We start from the raw sequence: 16,566 nt of genomic DNA on the forward strand, positions 1-16,566 counted from the left end.
ATGTTCATGGAGAGAATTCTTTGAGACTTCACAGTGTAAGATTGGTTTTCGTGTTGACCCAGGTCCTCTGAAGAGCAGACACCAAATCAGGATGACATGAGAAAGAAATCTCCAACGGCAAAAGCCTGTGAGAGAAAATAGAGAAGGCAGTAGGGGAAACGTGCAGAGTCACTAGGCCATGATAAAAGTCGGGCTGCTGGAAAGAGTTTGGAAAATTTGGAAGGAAGGAAGGTTTGAGTAAGTGAGGGAGGGAGGGAGTTACTGTGGTGGCATCTCAGACTGCTGTGCAGTTCTCAGAAAAGTTAGGCAAGGCAGCCTGTGAATCCTTAAGCCAAAATTACTCATCAGAGGAGTCCTGCATCTCCCAGGAACATGCTCACTTCAGGACCCCTGCCTTGCTCAGTCATGGCCAGAGAGCAGCAGAAGGGAAGCCCATTGGCATAAGCAGCAATATGAATTTCAGAGTGCAACTTCCAGGCCCTTGGACACTTAAGCTCCCTTAAGTGTCTTAAGCAGCTGGAGATTGGAGAGGCACATTCTCATGGCCACCGTAGTTACATCAACCAGCCAGTGTCCTTTGCAAAGCTAGTAGAGCGAAGCCAAATTCCATACATTTAAATTTGTTCCATTCAACCATAAGCATGAAATGACAATTGATCTACAGATGCTGGTTGCATATGCTTCCTGACATCTTGAATACAGTCCCAATTCATCTTATTACAGGCATAAGCCAAAATATTAGAATTAAAATCCCAGTGTGCATGACCCTTCTGGAGGCTTTGCAGAATTCCCAGTGTTTTGAATTGTAACACTGGACATACTGAGGAACACATTTCAGTACATTCCAGGAAAGCCCTGCCATGCAAATTTATCACTACAGCTACTTACTACTGAACTTTGTTACTTACATAGCACATGAAGAAGAGCTAGAGAAAAGCCAACATGATGAACATCACATCTAGAAGACTCTCAAAGTGTTGCGTGGCACACAGCCCAGATCAAGTACTGGGGACTATAAAAATTATAGATGAACTCTTACAATTTAAACATAACCGAGACATATTGTATGGCTTCGATATCAGTTTCTTTACAACTTTCCTTTTTTAAGAATTTTTATATTAAAATGTGAATTCAGGATCACCAAAAGTTTTACAGCCTTTTGAACTTTCAGTCACTATCGCAATTTCACTGGCGTGCTCCTGCAAGAAAAGAGTGAGCTAGATGCTCAATTGTTTTAAAACAGCAGTGACTATACATGGGAGAAGGGGAAAACTAATTTAGCGAAGCATCAAGACTTGGCTTTAAACTACAGCAACTGTCAGGTTCTGAGAAAAAACAACAGCTGCCTGGTGCCCCACGTTCAGGAATGGGGTTGTTCTGCAATCAAGACTTCTGGCCAACCACAAGTCAGAAACAATTTCTCAAATAGTGACTAGTTTTGGAAATGCATTCTGCAGTAGCAAATCAAAGAATAAATTTTATTTGTGCATTAATGCGGAACAAACTTATGGTTTGTCATCATGCAAGTATTACAAAACTAATCAGTTCCACAAAAATGGGGTACACACTGGTATGGTCAATTTCTTTGCATGGTATTTCAGCTGCATAGTATTTCCAGAAATGTATGGTATGATGAATCTGAATAAGTAGACAAAATGTCATTATTCTTACTTGAAATAAAGACTTGTAATTCTATAAGAAAAGACCTTAAGATTATTTTTATCTGCTTGTAAAATGTCTACACAATGCTTTCTGATGATTAATAGATTTAATAAAGAACTTATCGTATCAAATCACAGTTGAATAAAGTCAACTAAAAAAGTGAATGGAAATGATACCAAATCTTGGAGAGATTTAAAGAAAACCTAGTTTAAAAATTGAGTTTAATTTGTTAAAATTTCACAAACAAGACATATAACCAAGCTTTGAGAAAAATAATATCTCAGGATTTAGTAGAATAAGTTTATGCTTCAGAAATTGCTAAATGCTATAGAAATATAAGCTAATAACTGGTGTATTTCCAAAATTATTAACACAAATATAATATACCAGAACATTGGGGTAAATTCAAATATTGCTCTTAGGAACTTGAAAATCCCTCACAATGAAAAGGAAAATTGATGTGCTATAGAATATAATATTTTAGAAAAATGCTTATAAATATTAAAGAAGCATGTGCAGTCGCTTTCTTTGTCATAAATTAAAAGAGGCAATCTCATATGCTTTTCAGTTTACCTTATTGTTCCTACTTAAATTCAGAGCAATTTTTAGAAAAAAAATTTAAAAGGGATGCTTAGTGATTGATAACTCTCTATGACAAAGGCAATTGAATTTTAAAACTTCTTCAGATAAAAGTGACATAAGAGATTACTCTTTTTAAAAACCTTTTGTTGAAGGTCTCTAAGACAAGGACCAATTTGAACTTTTGTGTACAAATTCTTGAAAAAGACGCTGAGCAGAGGCAGTGCTCAGGCAGAAGCCTGACTGAGAGCTCATCCTTTCCCCCCTCACTTCTAAGGAAAATAAGAAACAGGTTTGCAGAAGAAAATAGCAGACAGCTCCCTTGAAGGCCAATTTTCATTCCAATTTTACTAGATCTTAGCTACAGTCTGCAAAATCTACTTCTGATATTTTATGCTAAGCACATCTGTTGTTAGTAGCTGGAAGACAAGCATGCTCATTTTTTAGAAATCTGTATAAATGGAGAAGAGTGACATTATGCAAAGGCTTTTATAAGTATCACTTAGAATCAAATCAGTGCTGTTAGTCCACGTAAGCATATTCAAGAGGAGTTTTTCTCTGATCCTCAAAACAGATTTCTACAAATTATTTCACTTTAAGAGATGTGAATCCCTCTTGTGGATTAAAAACAGAACACTCCACAGAAGGTCACTTTCCAATAATCAGGTACTTATACACTGCAATAAATAGGTAAATAATTAGATCCACCAAAATAATTAAGGAAGCTGGTTTCAATTCTTAGATTTCATTATTTGTGACTGTGTTTAACAGAGATACTGAAATATACCTCAAAAAAAGGGACATTACATGCTATACATATTATATAGAACCAGCTCAGAAAAGTACCAACTTTAATAGTAAATTCAAATAAATTTGTGTGTGTGTGTGTGTGTGTGTGTGTGTGTGTGTGTGACAGAGGGGGAGGGGGAGAGAGAGACAGAGACAGAGATGGGGGCAGAGAAAGGTGGAGAGGTGGGGTAGTGGAGAAAGCTAGAGACAGAGTTACCATTCATATTAGTTTGCCCCAGATCATTAGAGGAAGGCCAGGCAGGCTCTCCATATCCAACAGATGCCACTGCTATAAGCCTCTTTATAAAGCGCCACCTAGGTTTAGAACCAAAGAATGACAAGAAGCCAGATACATAAAAGGAATAAGGTATTGTGAAGATAATTATACTAGGCACAGGAAGTAGCACTTGCAAAGGCCATGAGGCAGGAAAGTGGTTGCACTTTCAGGTTTGAGGAAATGAATGAATGGCAATGTGGCTAGGAAGTGGCTTTCAAAATACTTGACTCTGACCCATAGTGAAACTAATTTTATATGGCCATCTAGTACACAGCCAGACAGGGACAAACATGCATACATATGTAACTTAAGAGTTTTGTGCAACATTTTCACTTACTGATCTCTGTTTCAGTCACAGTAGTCTCCCCCCCCCCCGACACACACACACTTATCCTGGGGGGATATATTCCAAGGCCCGCAGTGGATGTCTGAAGAGCGAGACAGTACCGAACCTTAACGTATACTATGTTTTGTGTGTGTGTGTGTGTGTATATATATATGTGTATACATATATATATATATACATATATATACATATATAATTATATATATATACACATATAATTATGTGTGTATATATTAATCTTATTTATAAATTAGGCACAGTAGGAAACTAACAATAACTAATAATAAAATAGGACAATTATAACAATATACTGAAACAAAACTTATGTGAAAGTGGTCTTTCTCAAAATATCTTTCTTTCTCAAAATATTTTACTGGACTGTACTCACCCTTCTTGGGATGACATCAGATGATAGACACCTATGCAGTGAGATAACGTGAGGTAAATGACATAGTCATGGTGATGCAGACTTTGGCTATTGCTGACCTTCTGACCATATGACAGAGAGATTATCTGCTTCTGGATGGTGACCAACCACTGGTAACCGAAACCTCAGGTAACTAAAACTGCAAAAATCAAAACTGCCAATAACGGGAAGACTACTGTACTTTCTTTTTTTCTGTCTTTAATGCAGGTAGAGACCATAAGTTGGTATTTCACAATCTTCCAATGGGTCACCCTGCAGTTTGTGAAACAAGGGGTAGAGAAGAGTGTGGTAGTGACTGATAATAGGATGATGACGACAACCAAGGTAGGCAGGGCCCAGAGTGACCAAGGTTTGTAGTTCAGTCAAAAAGGATTTGCTTTATGAGTTAAACTAAGGTGACAGAGGTAGCAAATCTGTCAGATACAGATATATTACAAGTACATATGCAGATTGGAATTTCAGGTAAGCAACAAATAACTTTTATTGTAAAATATCTCACCAAGTACAAGTACTACGATAATAAAATACCTCTACTTACCATGTAGCACTTATCCTATATTTTATCTGGCAACCCCAAATTGAGGATGATGGGAAACCATTAAAAGGTTTTAAACCAGAATGATAAATGGACAGATAAATGACCTGACTTCCTTCAAATGTTGGGTTGACATGGGAAGAATTTGTTAGAGGCTAAAAGAACAGCTCAGGTGGGAGGCTCCTGTGGGAGAGGCTATTGTGAGCTGTATAGAGGGGAAGCAGGGAGAGGATATTGGTTTCATGTCATTTAGGACAGTGAATATCAGCAATATGACAGGTCTTAGAGCAAAAGATGATTAATTGAACTAAGCCCATCTATCATATACTAATATATTTATTATACATACATTATGTTGCAATTTTATTTCTCAAAATAACATCAGTCAAAATGTTATCCAGATAATAAACACAAATTGTTGCAACTCTTCTATGTGAAGAACATCTTTTTTTTCTTTATTTTTGTACTATTTTTAATTTCTCCTGGCCCCACTGAGTGGGGAGCCTCAGTGTATATCCAAGTCCCTGGGTCCAAGAGTTTGGAGGTTTGGATGTGGTTTCAATACCGGAGAGGAAAATGGATTCAGCTGCTCGTCACCACAGACCTTCATAGCATACACTGTGCTGTTGCTTCAGTGGATAACTCTCAAGGCTTAGGAGGAAATTTTAGAGTGGAATTTCTCATGTGGTTACGTGTTTTCACAGGGAAATCATGTAATGGTATCTTGATTTAAGTGCCTTTGTTTAAATATTTTTTAAAAATATTCACAAAAGCTTATTTGATGGCTTCTTAGAGGATAGTAAGTCTAATTATAGTTTTGTAATTACTCCAGTAAGTCCAATGGCCATATAAAATTTTATTTTACCTTTGCATTTTTTAATAACCATATTTAAAACTTTTCTCAGAATCATGTTCCTAGAGCAGTGACAGCCTTATATCTTTAATGACTAACCATATTAGTTTAAAAATGTAATGTTGTTTCAATATCCCTTCAACTAAATTTTGGAAAACTAACTCATTCTAATTTAGTAAGACTTAGTCACACGGCATAATTGTCCATGAAATTACTAGGATTCTCGGTATCCCTTAAAAGGATGTAGGTAAATCACTTAAGCCCTGTGAGATAAGTTAAAGAAAATCTATTGTTCTTTAAAAGTTGACTAACATCAGCTGAAATAGCATAAGATAATCCCTGTGGCCAACAAAAAGGTAGGTGGAGGATAGCTTATTTGGATATCAAAATTATTTCTAATATAAGCCACTCTGAATAAATTGTAATCCTAAATGATAATGCCTACATACATTGAGCATAACAAAAGAGTCCCCAAGTTATGTAGTAGATGACTGCTTTTGGTCTTGGCATTTTACAGGAACACCATAAATGTATTATATATAGAAGTTCAGTTGAATCACAAGCTATTTCCATATGTCTATTATGCATTAATAGACATAGTTATAATAGGATTTTTCCATATTAAATTGAAGCCACCTTTCATTTTACTAAGCATTTGGAAGAATTTAGATTTCTTTAGAATTAGAGCAATTACAATCTACGTACCTCCCAGCTCCTTGCAATTTTCTTTTTAAAGTGAATCCAATTATACCTTTTTCTTTCCCTAATGTTAACAAACCCTCATGCTAATCAATAACAAGAGCGTTCCTCATTATCCAAAGCTGTAGGAAGTTGTTGTAACTTGTGGTTAAGATTGTATTTCCAATTGTTTAAACCAATTCCTCATTATAAGTCAATTCAAAGAACTCCAAAATCATGTCAGATAAACTAATCTAAAAATGCAAATGTCTCATTCATCAAAGAACTGCCCACAGTGTGACAGAATTCAGTTTATTCCAGTATAAATGATCTTATTTTCATAATCTGAAGATACCAGAATTCTTTTTTTTGTTCAACTATTGTTGTATTATAAATTTGTTTTTAGATCTGAATCTTTTAAACCAATTCACAATCAGCATATGATTTTAGTTTCTGATGTATAGCTATAACAATAATGAGACTAATGAGAATGCTTTAGTACTTCACAAAAGTTAAAAAAATATACTAAAAGATTAAATTTCAGAGGATCATAGATTAACACAACAACTGCTTACCCATTCATTCACTGTGTTTTAATTCCTACAGCACATTTGGGAAGGAGCTTTATTGTTAACCTACTACTTTAAAAACCCAGCAACCTCGGTTAAGATTGTAGAAAACTGACCTGTTGCTTTGACTATTTCTTTTCCATTCACTTTTCTACAATATGAGAAAGAATATTTAAATATCAGTAAAAATTTTCCTTAATTTTTCTTCAGACATCTGCATGTGAAAAATATGGTAAGCCATCTTAGTTATTTGAGTAAAATGAACCTCATGTGTCACCTTCAGAATAGTTTTTTTTGTGTGAAATAGTGTATATGATGCTTCCCTGACATATATGCCATTATGCCTTATATGATATAATTCAATATATGATGCCTTTCATTAATATGTTATCCTTACTAAGTTAATATATTAATAGATTAATGGAGGAAAGCCTCCCAGTTAAGCATCCCAGGGATTCTCAAATACTGACACTTTAGACTCTAGCGTTTCACCTCTTGAAATCTACTAATAATAGCAATACTATAAAGCCTATAGAGATATATTAGCAACCTTGACAACTATAACTATAGCACAGTTGATAAAGATTTAGCTACAGGGTGTTCTTGTCAATATTTATTTATTTGTTATACTTATTTATTTGGGGAAGAACACAAGTTAGGGAGGGGCAGAGAGAGGGGGACAGAGGATTGGAAGCTGGCTTTGCGCTGACAGGCTGACAGCAGTGAGCCCGATGTGGGGCTCGAACTCATGAACTGTGAGATCACGACCTGAGCAGAAGTCCAGTGCTCAACCAGCTGAGCCACTCAGGTGCCCCTGTTCATGTCAATATTTATAATGTGAGACAATTGAAAGAATAATCTAAATGGTCTACAAATAGAAACTACAGCACAGATGAAATAATACATGAAAAGAAGTTTAAAACACAGCTACAAAGCAGTATTTATGAAATGAACCTATTTAGGGGACAAAAAGCATGTATGTCTTTGTCTAAAAAGATGAACACAATAATGTTAAAAACTGATGATCCCTGAGTAAATTATGAGCTTTTTTTAAATTTTATATTTCTTAGTTATATTCTATGATGGTTATATATTAGTAAAGTTTTTTTTTTTAAGTCAATATAAGGGATTTTTGCAAAAAGTGATTTTGTAGATATGAAATACTGCCTGGGCCAATAAAATATTGCCAAAGTATATTAAATACCATGCCTTCACAAACCTTGCACCTGAACATATATGCTCCTTTCTCTCCTCTAGGAAAATAGAAATTAATGTTTCTATACGTTAATCCCACCTTCTGCCTAGAATATCATACTCACTAATACGAGTTCTAAACATTCGGTGTTGTCATTTGCCTACCTTATTCACCACAATGTGATAAATGTATAAGGCAGCCTTTCCTCAAATCTCAATTTTACTGAAAAAGTGAAAACAATACTATATTAATCATGTTTGGCTAAAATAAAGAAATTAAGCTGATTTTAGAAAGACTAAATATAAATTTTCCCATCAAAAAACTATTATACAATTTGTTATTTGTGCATAAGTTTTCTCATGACACTATTAACTATTAGCACTATTAATAGGCAGTACATTCAAATCAGAAAGTATGTTTTAGGAAAAAATATTTTAAACTAATATTGAGATTTGAGTTACAATCCTACTCTGAAATAAGAAGATGGATTTTCTATATATACATACATATATATTATCAGTCGCTTTAGAATACCTTAGGTTCTCTAGGACTCAGAAATATTATATCATATACATTGTTACAGAGAACTAGGAAATGTAGATATTCATGAATTACTTTAACAATTAAGATTTAAGCACTGCCTCTGTCTACGATTTGCCTCCAGAACAATATTTGTTTTCTCAGAACTAAAAGGAATCAATACTGAAAACATACAAGTTAATTTCACGATTTGTACTATTTGTTTTCCAAAAAAAAAAAAAAAAACATGTAATAGAATTTAATTTTACTTATATCCCATATTTTTACTTTATAATACATTTGCTGATTTTTAGTAATAGAACCAAATTCTCTAATAAAAACAGACAAAATAGGTGAGCATAATTTATTTTCCACTGCACATTTCCTAACTTTTAAAAGTATTATTTGTAGGCTGAAAAATATGTAGACATTTTTGTTTGAGGACAAAATCAATTTATATGTTTTTTAAGATACTAAATTTTCGGGGCGCCTGGGTGGCGCAGTCGGTTAGGCGTCCGACTTCAGCCAGGTCACGATCTCGCGGTCCGTGAGTTCGAGCCCCGTGTCAGGCTCTGGGCTGATGGCTCAGAGCCTGGAGCCTGTTTCCGATTCTGTGTCTCCCTCTCTCTCTGCCCCTCCCCCGTTCATGCTCTGTCTCTCTCTGCCCCAAAAATAAATAAACATTGAAAAAAAAATTAAAAAAAAAAAAAAAAGATACTAAATTTTCAAGTTAACCTGTTGAGTATGTATCTTAAGAACACCAAAATGGAGTTTATATGACTTAAAACATGGCTTAGCCTCATTTTAAAATAAAGCTGTCTTTAAAAAAATTAATAAAAAATAAAGATGTCTTTCAAAAAAGAAGAAGAAACACAGAGGGGAGTTAACATAGGTAATGATGGAAGGTCTTGCTTCAAACATACAATAAATTAAAAGCAAATGGCAATGATATGTTAGGACAAAGCAAGCATGAAAAAGAAAGAAGACAGCAGGAAATGAAGAAATTAAGACATTTTATAAAGGTATGCTAGCCCATTGGAAAGAGGAGGAAGTATTAATGTCAGGTTATATATATGTACACGCTTTCCAAATTACAGGTTTGGGAGTAATAAAACATAAAAAAGACATTAGTCCTTTTGAAAGGAATGATTCTTACATGAAGAAAACTCTAACACACTCTTGAAGGGCACAAAAGTAGACTTGAATATAAAGATTTGTCATACTGTTTGATAGAAGAAAACAAAATCTTATCGATTATCTTTAATAACATGAATTCAAAATGAATTACAAAATACAAACAGGTATTTTATGGAAGTAGACAAATAGATTCTGATGTTCATTTAGAAAAAACACACATAAATAAGAGTAGCAGAAAGTCTGAAAAATAAGAGTTAGGACTAACCTTACCAGATAACATACTATTATCATAAAGTCTCAAAAATTAATAGTATTGACATATGAAAGGACAGGAAATGAAACAAAAAAGCCAGAAATATAACCACGCACATTTGAAACTTTAATATACATTAAAGGCAGCCTTTCAAATCACTAAGCTAAAAAGAGACTTTTTAGTAAATTGTTTTGGGCCAAATGGGTACAACTTAAAAAAAGATCAGGTTAGACTTCTGTCTGACCTGCATAAATACAAAAGGAACAAAGATCTAAATACTCTAAAAGTGTTTTAAACTATAAAGTTATTATTAATGTTGTAGTAGAGGTGGCCTCTGTAAACAATTGAAATCCAAAAACTGTAAGAAAGATGGGTAAGTTTGATTGTATCAAAACCAAAAAGGTCTAGATTGGAAAATAGTATCAGCAAGGTCAAAAGACCAAAGGCAATGCTAAAACCATTAGGTAGACAGTAGATGAGGAATTGAACATTTATGTAGTACCCAAGTATAATCGCATATGTTACTTTCAAGTTATACAAGAAAGCACCAAACAGTGCTAGGGGGCATCAATCACCACTATAATTTAGTGGTCAGACTCAGCATCCATTATGGTGTTTCAGGTATATATTCTGAGCCTCCTGGTGATGAAATATGAAGTCCACAATATCGTCTAGAATGGAGGAAAAAACCTTGAATCCATCTATCTAGCTTTCAGATTCACATTCGCATTTGCAGAATATATAGGGGATAGAGAAATAAGTCATAAGGTACTTCGAGGAAACAAACAGACAAATCATAAAGACAGATCATTCATCAGGAAAACCAGGCTTTGAACTGATAACCAACCCAAAACAACAACAACAACAATAAACTTCTAGGTAAGAGACATAACAAATAAATTCAACAAATGAGCCTGGATTTAATCCCCGCCTGGCCAAACCACTATTAAAGATAGTTTGGGTAATATTGGAGAAATCTAAATCTCCTCAGAAGGTGAATACCTATGAACATGCATAAGTAGTGACTGTTAACAAAAAGTAACAGTTGCAAAGTCTGATCTCATTTTATGCATATACATTTATGCCTATACATATGTAAATTAAATATAGATAAAATTCATTGAGTATATACATAAGGTTTTGCAAGTGAAAATATCTGTGTGGTCATCATACAGAGTTTACTTTTCTACTTTTGCTTATTTTCTATCTTTCTGCAATAAATATGCACAAATGTTATAGTAATAAAAGGCTCTTTTTAATCTTTGAAAAATGATTGGTTCTGAAGCATGAAAATCACCTCTTTTAAACATACTGCTATCTCTCTTGGTCAGCTACCTCAAGATATAGATGAGCATCTTTCACATGTGATTGTCCAAATTCTGTTTCACATACTGTACTTGAATGTGTTATTATAAGTTTTCGAAATCTTAAGCGGTGATAAAAGTAGATTCAAGGGGCACCTGGGTGGCTCAGTCGGTTGGGAGTCTGACTTTGGCTCAGGTCATGATCTCACAGCCTGTGGGTTCGAGCCCTGCATTGGGCTCCGTGCTGACAGCTCAGAGCCTGGAGCCTGTTTCGGATTCTGTGTCTCCCTCTCTGTCTCTACCCCTCCCCAACTCGTGCTCTGTCTCTCTCTCAAAAATAAATAAAAATTTTAAAAAAAAGTAGACTCAAAACATTATGCACATTTTATGGAATCTGCATAATGACATCAATTTCAACAGAGCTGCTCAACCTTTTTTTTTATTCTATTCTTCAGATTGATTATTCTCCTAGGTTTTCTCTTAGACTTTAATATTTTGCAGTAAGGAAATAAATTGTAACACCTTTGAGATACTTTTGTTCTGCCCAGGGCCTCCCGATTTTGTCAGCAGTTTTATCTTCCTCCAGGACTTGGGTCATATAGTTTGCTCTCATAAATATTTAAATAGGTATTATCAGTATTATTCACATATATTTAATAACAACCCTTCATAAAAGCGGAGCTGCTGCCACCTATAAAACCTAATTGACACCTTTTGATGGATATTGTTTTGAGAGGAGCTGTAAAGAACAAAGTAGCTGGCTGACAGCTGCAGTGGAGCGAACATAACTCCATCCCCGGGAAGGCCAGTGATTGCCACTGGAGCGACAGGCTCCAGGTGGTTTCATTTATCTCCCTGATACCTTTCAAATACCTTCCTAGCAAAAAGCCTTGAGCAAAACACGCAGATTTCCAGGTGTGGTCTTATGAGAAGAATACTGTAGAGGTGTGTAGAACTTTTGCAGGAAATAGTTCCAAAAATTCATATTTGTAGGAGCATAGTTTAATCATTTCCCTTCTAAAAGTTTACTTCCGACAACTCCAGCTAATCTTGTGTGGTCCTGACCAGTCACTATCTGTCAAACATCAAGGATCAAAAGGAAATTCTCTTTAATCATGCCTTCTGCTCTAAGAATAGAGAGATTACAGGATGTGATTTTAAGCTTCAATCCTAATGAAATAAAACTTACAGAACAGAATTATTAGGATTATTTTCATTTGTTAAATGTAACCTCGGTCTAAATAGAACTTTCCCTGAGAAAACATTTATGGGTGATTTCCCATACCTCCCAGAAATGTGCCCCGTTGGTAACCAAGAATAAAAAATTAACTGACCAATAAAAAGATGGAAGGAAGGGAGGGAGGGAGGGAGGGAAGGAAGGAAGGAAGGAAGGAAGGAAGGAAGGAAGGAAGGAAGAAAGGAAGGCAGGAAGGGTTTTGCCCATATTAAAATAAAAGGATTCACAGTCAAACACATGATAATTGTCCGCTTCTCTCTCTTTCTCCCTATGGATATGCCCTATTCAGTGTGTTTTGCAGCTGTAGCTGCAACAATCTGGAGAAACCTGGAAGAAGATATTAAAGAACCCAAAGAAGAAAAGGAGAAGGTGGATGGAGAAGGATTGTTTCTGTTTTGAATTACAGAAACACTAGCTGAGGACCATTTCCCCCACCTGTATCTATATCAGTGCCATTTATTCCAATATGGAAATAATTTGAACTGATGTACACAGAGGGAAAAAAGGAAAGGAAAACAAACCATGACCAGGCTATTAAAATACTCTATCCTAGTTTACTCACTTAAAAATGTGAAAAACAAACCCATGTAACTGGAGCATCACTGCCACCCTCTTTCCCCTTATCTCATACTTCATTTGCCATCTGTGCTTTGTGTTTTGCCTCCTTTTTTCCCCTCTTAATTCATTATCTTATCTTCTTTTTTCCGGTTCCCTGACCCTATGAACGGGTGGTCTGTTTCATGTTCCTAGACACAATATTCGTGCTCAGATTTGATGGGTGACATAAGGTTTGTGTATTCAAATACCATTTTATGCACTGTTCCACACTTCTTATCCTTGGGATCATTAGTCACAGTATGTGTTCCATGCTGTGCCCAGAATGTCTCAGCTGATAATGACATACTCAAAGAGCATTTTGAGTCTCTATTTTACTAACAGAGTATCAGTATCCCACACAATTTGTCCCTTGTGATTCCACTCTTTCCAAAGCGTAAGTCTTAGCATACAGAAAACATTTATCTCTTTAGAATTCCCATTGGTCAATGACAGTTTTTCAGAGTCAACAAAGAGAAAAGTCAATTTTTTTTAAAGCTTGAGGTTAACAATAAAAAAAAATTAAATAGGCTAGAATATTCAAATACATTTCAAACCAATTCAGTTTTAATCATATATGTCATCCATGGAATAACATGGTATAAAAAATTGTGGGAAGGAAGAAGTTATCATAATTAAGTCTTGGGATTGAATGAAAATTCTTTTCATGTTACAAATCATTATTTTTTTTGGAACAAAAATAAGAAAAAAATTGTAAGACAGCCTCGGTGGGAAAAAAATCTAACATTTCTTAACTTGATATCTACAAAATATATATAAAATTGCCATAGATCTTTACCAAACCTTCGCAAAAATCCAAATAGAATGAATATTGGTATGTTGTCATCTGGAGGAGAGAATATGAACGTTACACAATGGTGGAAATAAATTAAGATTTATAGATTCTACTCTAATTTGAAATTGCAACTTACAAGAAATGCTCTTATAATTTCTGTGGTCTGCTTGGCCTATGGCCACTTATTTTACTTGGGAAATAGGCATAGGATAATTAAGTTTCTACATAGCCCCCTAATGAACCATGCCTCCTCATATTTGCATCCTTGTATCGTGTCCTCCAACAATGAATCTGCTCTGACCCTATGGAACCAAAAGATTATGGCAACAATGACGCATGAATTCTAGGCTAGCTTTTAAGCCCCAAAACTTTTATACTAGACTCTTGAAATGCTCACTTATCACAATAGCCATGTAAAAAAATCTAACAAACTGAGACCACCATGCTATGAGAATACTCAGGCTGACCAGGTAAGGAGGCCATTTGGAAAATAGCCATCCCAGCCCAGCTGCCAGACATGTGAGTAGAGGAATCATCTTGGATAGTCCAACCCCAACAGATCTCAAAGCGGGGCGGGTGGGGGGAGCTGTAAACTTACCACCCTATTTATACTGTCCTAGCCATCTCCAGCCATTGACCTACTCTAGTTAAGGCCCCACAGATGAGCCATCCCTGCTGTGGCCTGCCTGAACTCCTAACCCACAGAATTTTTATCAAAATTTAATGGTTGTCATTGTATGCTATTAAATGTTGGAGCAATTTATGATACAGCAGTAAATACTGGAACAGAATTTGGTTTCTAGATGTGGAGTAGTTGCATGAAAAAAATAAAATATGTGACATTAGCTTTCATATCAGGCCATGGGCAAAATCTGGAAGGACATTGAAGGAATGGTTATTATAAACTGAAAGGGACTCAAGGAGATGGTTGATGAGGATTTGAGGGACCGTGAAGAAAAGACACCTATTATATCCTGACAGAAGTGTTGCAGAAACTTATCTGTGGGAATGTGAAAAACAGAAAGGGGTTTTAATGATCTTGTGGATAATTAAGGAGACTGCAGCACTTAGTATTGAAAGTTCTACCTTGTTTCTTCTAGGCATTCATAATACGAAAGAGAAAGATGCATTCAAGAAAAGGTAGTCCCATTTTAAACATCAATTAGAGCATACACACACACACACACACACACACACACACCAAGGGTTGCTAGGTTCAGAAAAAATCTTTCTTATCCCCGGTAAAATATTCTCAAAGCAAGAGATCAGCAAGGATAAAAAATCCTAAATGAGGCGCTTAAGTCCTTCGCTAAGATTAAAGGTGTGGGGGTTCCTCGGTGGCTCAGTTGGTTTAAGCGTCTGGCTCCAGCTCAGGTCATGACCTCACAGTCATGAGTTTGTGCCCCACATTGGGCTCTCTGCTGTCAGCACAGAGCCTGCTTCGGATCCTCTGTCCCCTTTTCTCTCTCTCCACCCCTTCCCCACTCATGTGCTTTCTCTCTTCCTCTCAAAAACAAGAATAATATTTTTTTTAGAAAAAGATCAAAGGTGTGGCCTCATAGAAATATTCTGCTGTTCATAAGACCTTGAAGGTCTTAAGGACATATCTTACTGAATTTTTTTGTTGTTGTTAAATAATAGGGATTCTAATGATTTTAAGGGAAATACTCCACCAGAGCCTAACATAAGGCCCAAGATAGAGTAACCTTTCTGAAGACACTGTTTGGTTGTGACTTTTGTTTCATGTAGTAAACTCCAATACTATTTATAGGAAGCTCAAAGATTTAATGGAATGATATTGGAAAAGACATTGCCTGTTTGATTAAAAGTCACAGAGCCAGGGGCGGCTGGGTGGCTCCGTCAGTTAAGCAGCCAACTTCAGCTCAGGTCATGATCTCACGATCTTTGAGTTCGTGTCCTGCATCAGGCTCTGTGCTGACAGCTCAGAGCCTGGAGCCTGCTTCAGATTCTGTGTCCCCCTCTCTCTCTACGCGCCTGCCCCCCAACTCACACTTGGTGTCTCTCAAAAATAAACATTAAAAATTAAAAAAAAAAAAAAGTCACAGAGCCAGCACAAAATACATGTTACTTCCTCTAGAGAGAGACCCCAGGAGTTGCAGCCATGCCAGCTCAGGTTCCACAGAGGTGAGATCACTAGCCTCAGTCTCCATCTAACTACTACTTAATGGTATGACAGATCCAAAGTGGGAATCACCCAGCCGAGCCTGTCATCCTCAGAAACCAAACTTCAATACATAGTGTCTGCCTGACGCCTATCTCTTGAAGGCATTAAATAGGCTTTTCCAGGTTGACTGATATGGTGCAGTAATGTTTAACTTGACTGTGTTTTCCCTGTTTTTGATTCTCTACAAAGTAACTTTTCATACCTTTAAGTAATTTACATAATTCCAAAAATCATAGCTACTCATATCAACCGAGCTAATCCAAAAGAGTATCAGCCATATGATCTCTAAAGTTGGAACATCAAAAAAAATTTTTTTGAAATGTTTTGAAATTTATTTTTCAGAGAGAAAGGGCGATCGGGGTTATGGGGTGGAAGAGAGAGAGAGGAGGACAGAGGATACAAAGTGGGCTCTGTGCTGACAGTAGCCAGCCCTATGCAGGGCTCGAACTCACGAATAGTGAGATCATGACCTGAGCCGAAGTTGGACGCTTAATTGACTGAGCCACGCAGGTGCCCCAGAACACCAAAATTTCTAATTTTGCCACATACATTTCAACTCCCTTTTCTCTATATACAATCTACTTTAATTTCATCTTAAGTTGAAAAGTCTTCGGAATTTGAGTTGAGAATT

This window comes from Lynx rufus, unplaced genomic scaffold (genome assembly GCF_022079265.1).
Source record: "Lynx rufus isolate CCGP_SWC_20201006 ecotype Redwood Valley unplaced genomic scaffold, mLynRuf1.p SCAF_4, whole genome shotgun sequence".
Taxonomy (NCBI): Eukaryota; Metazoa; Chordata; class Mammalia; order Carnivora; family Felidae; genus Lynx; species Lynx rufus.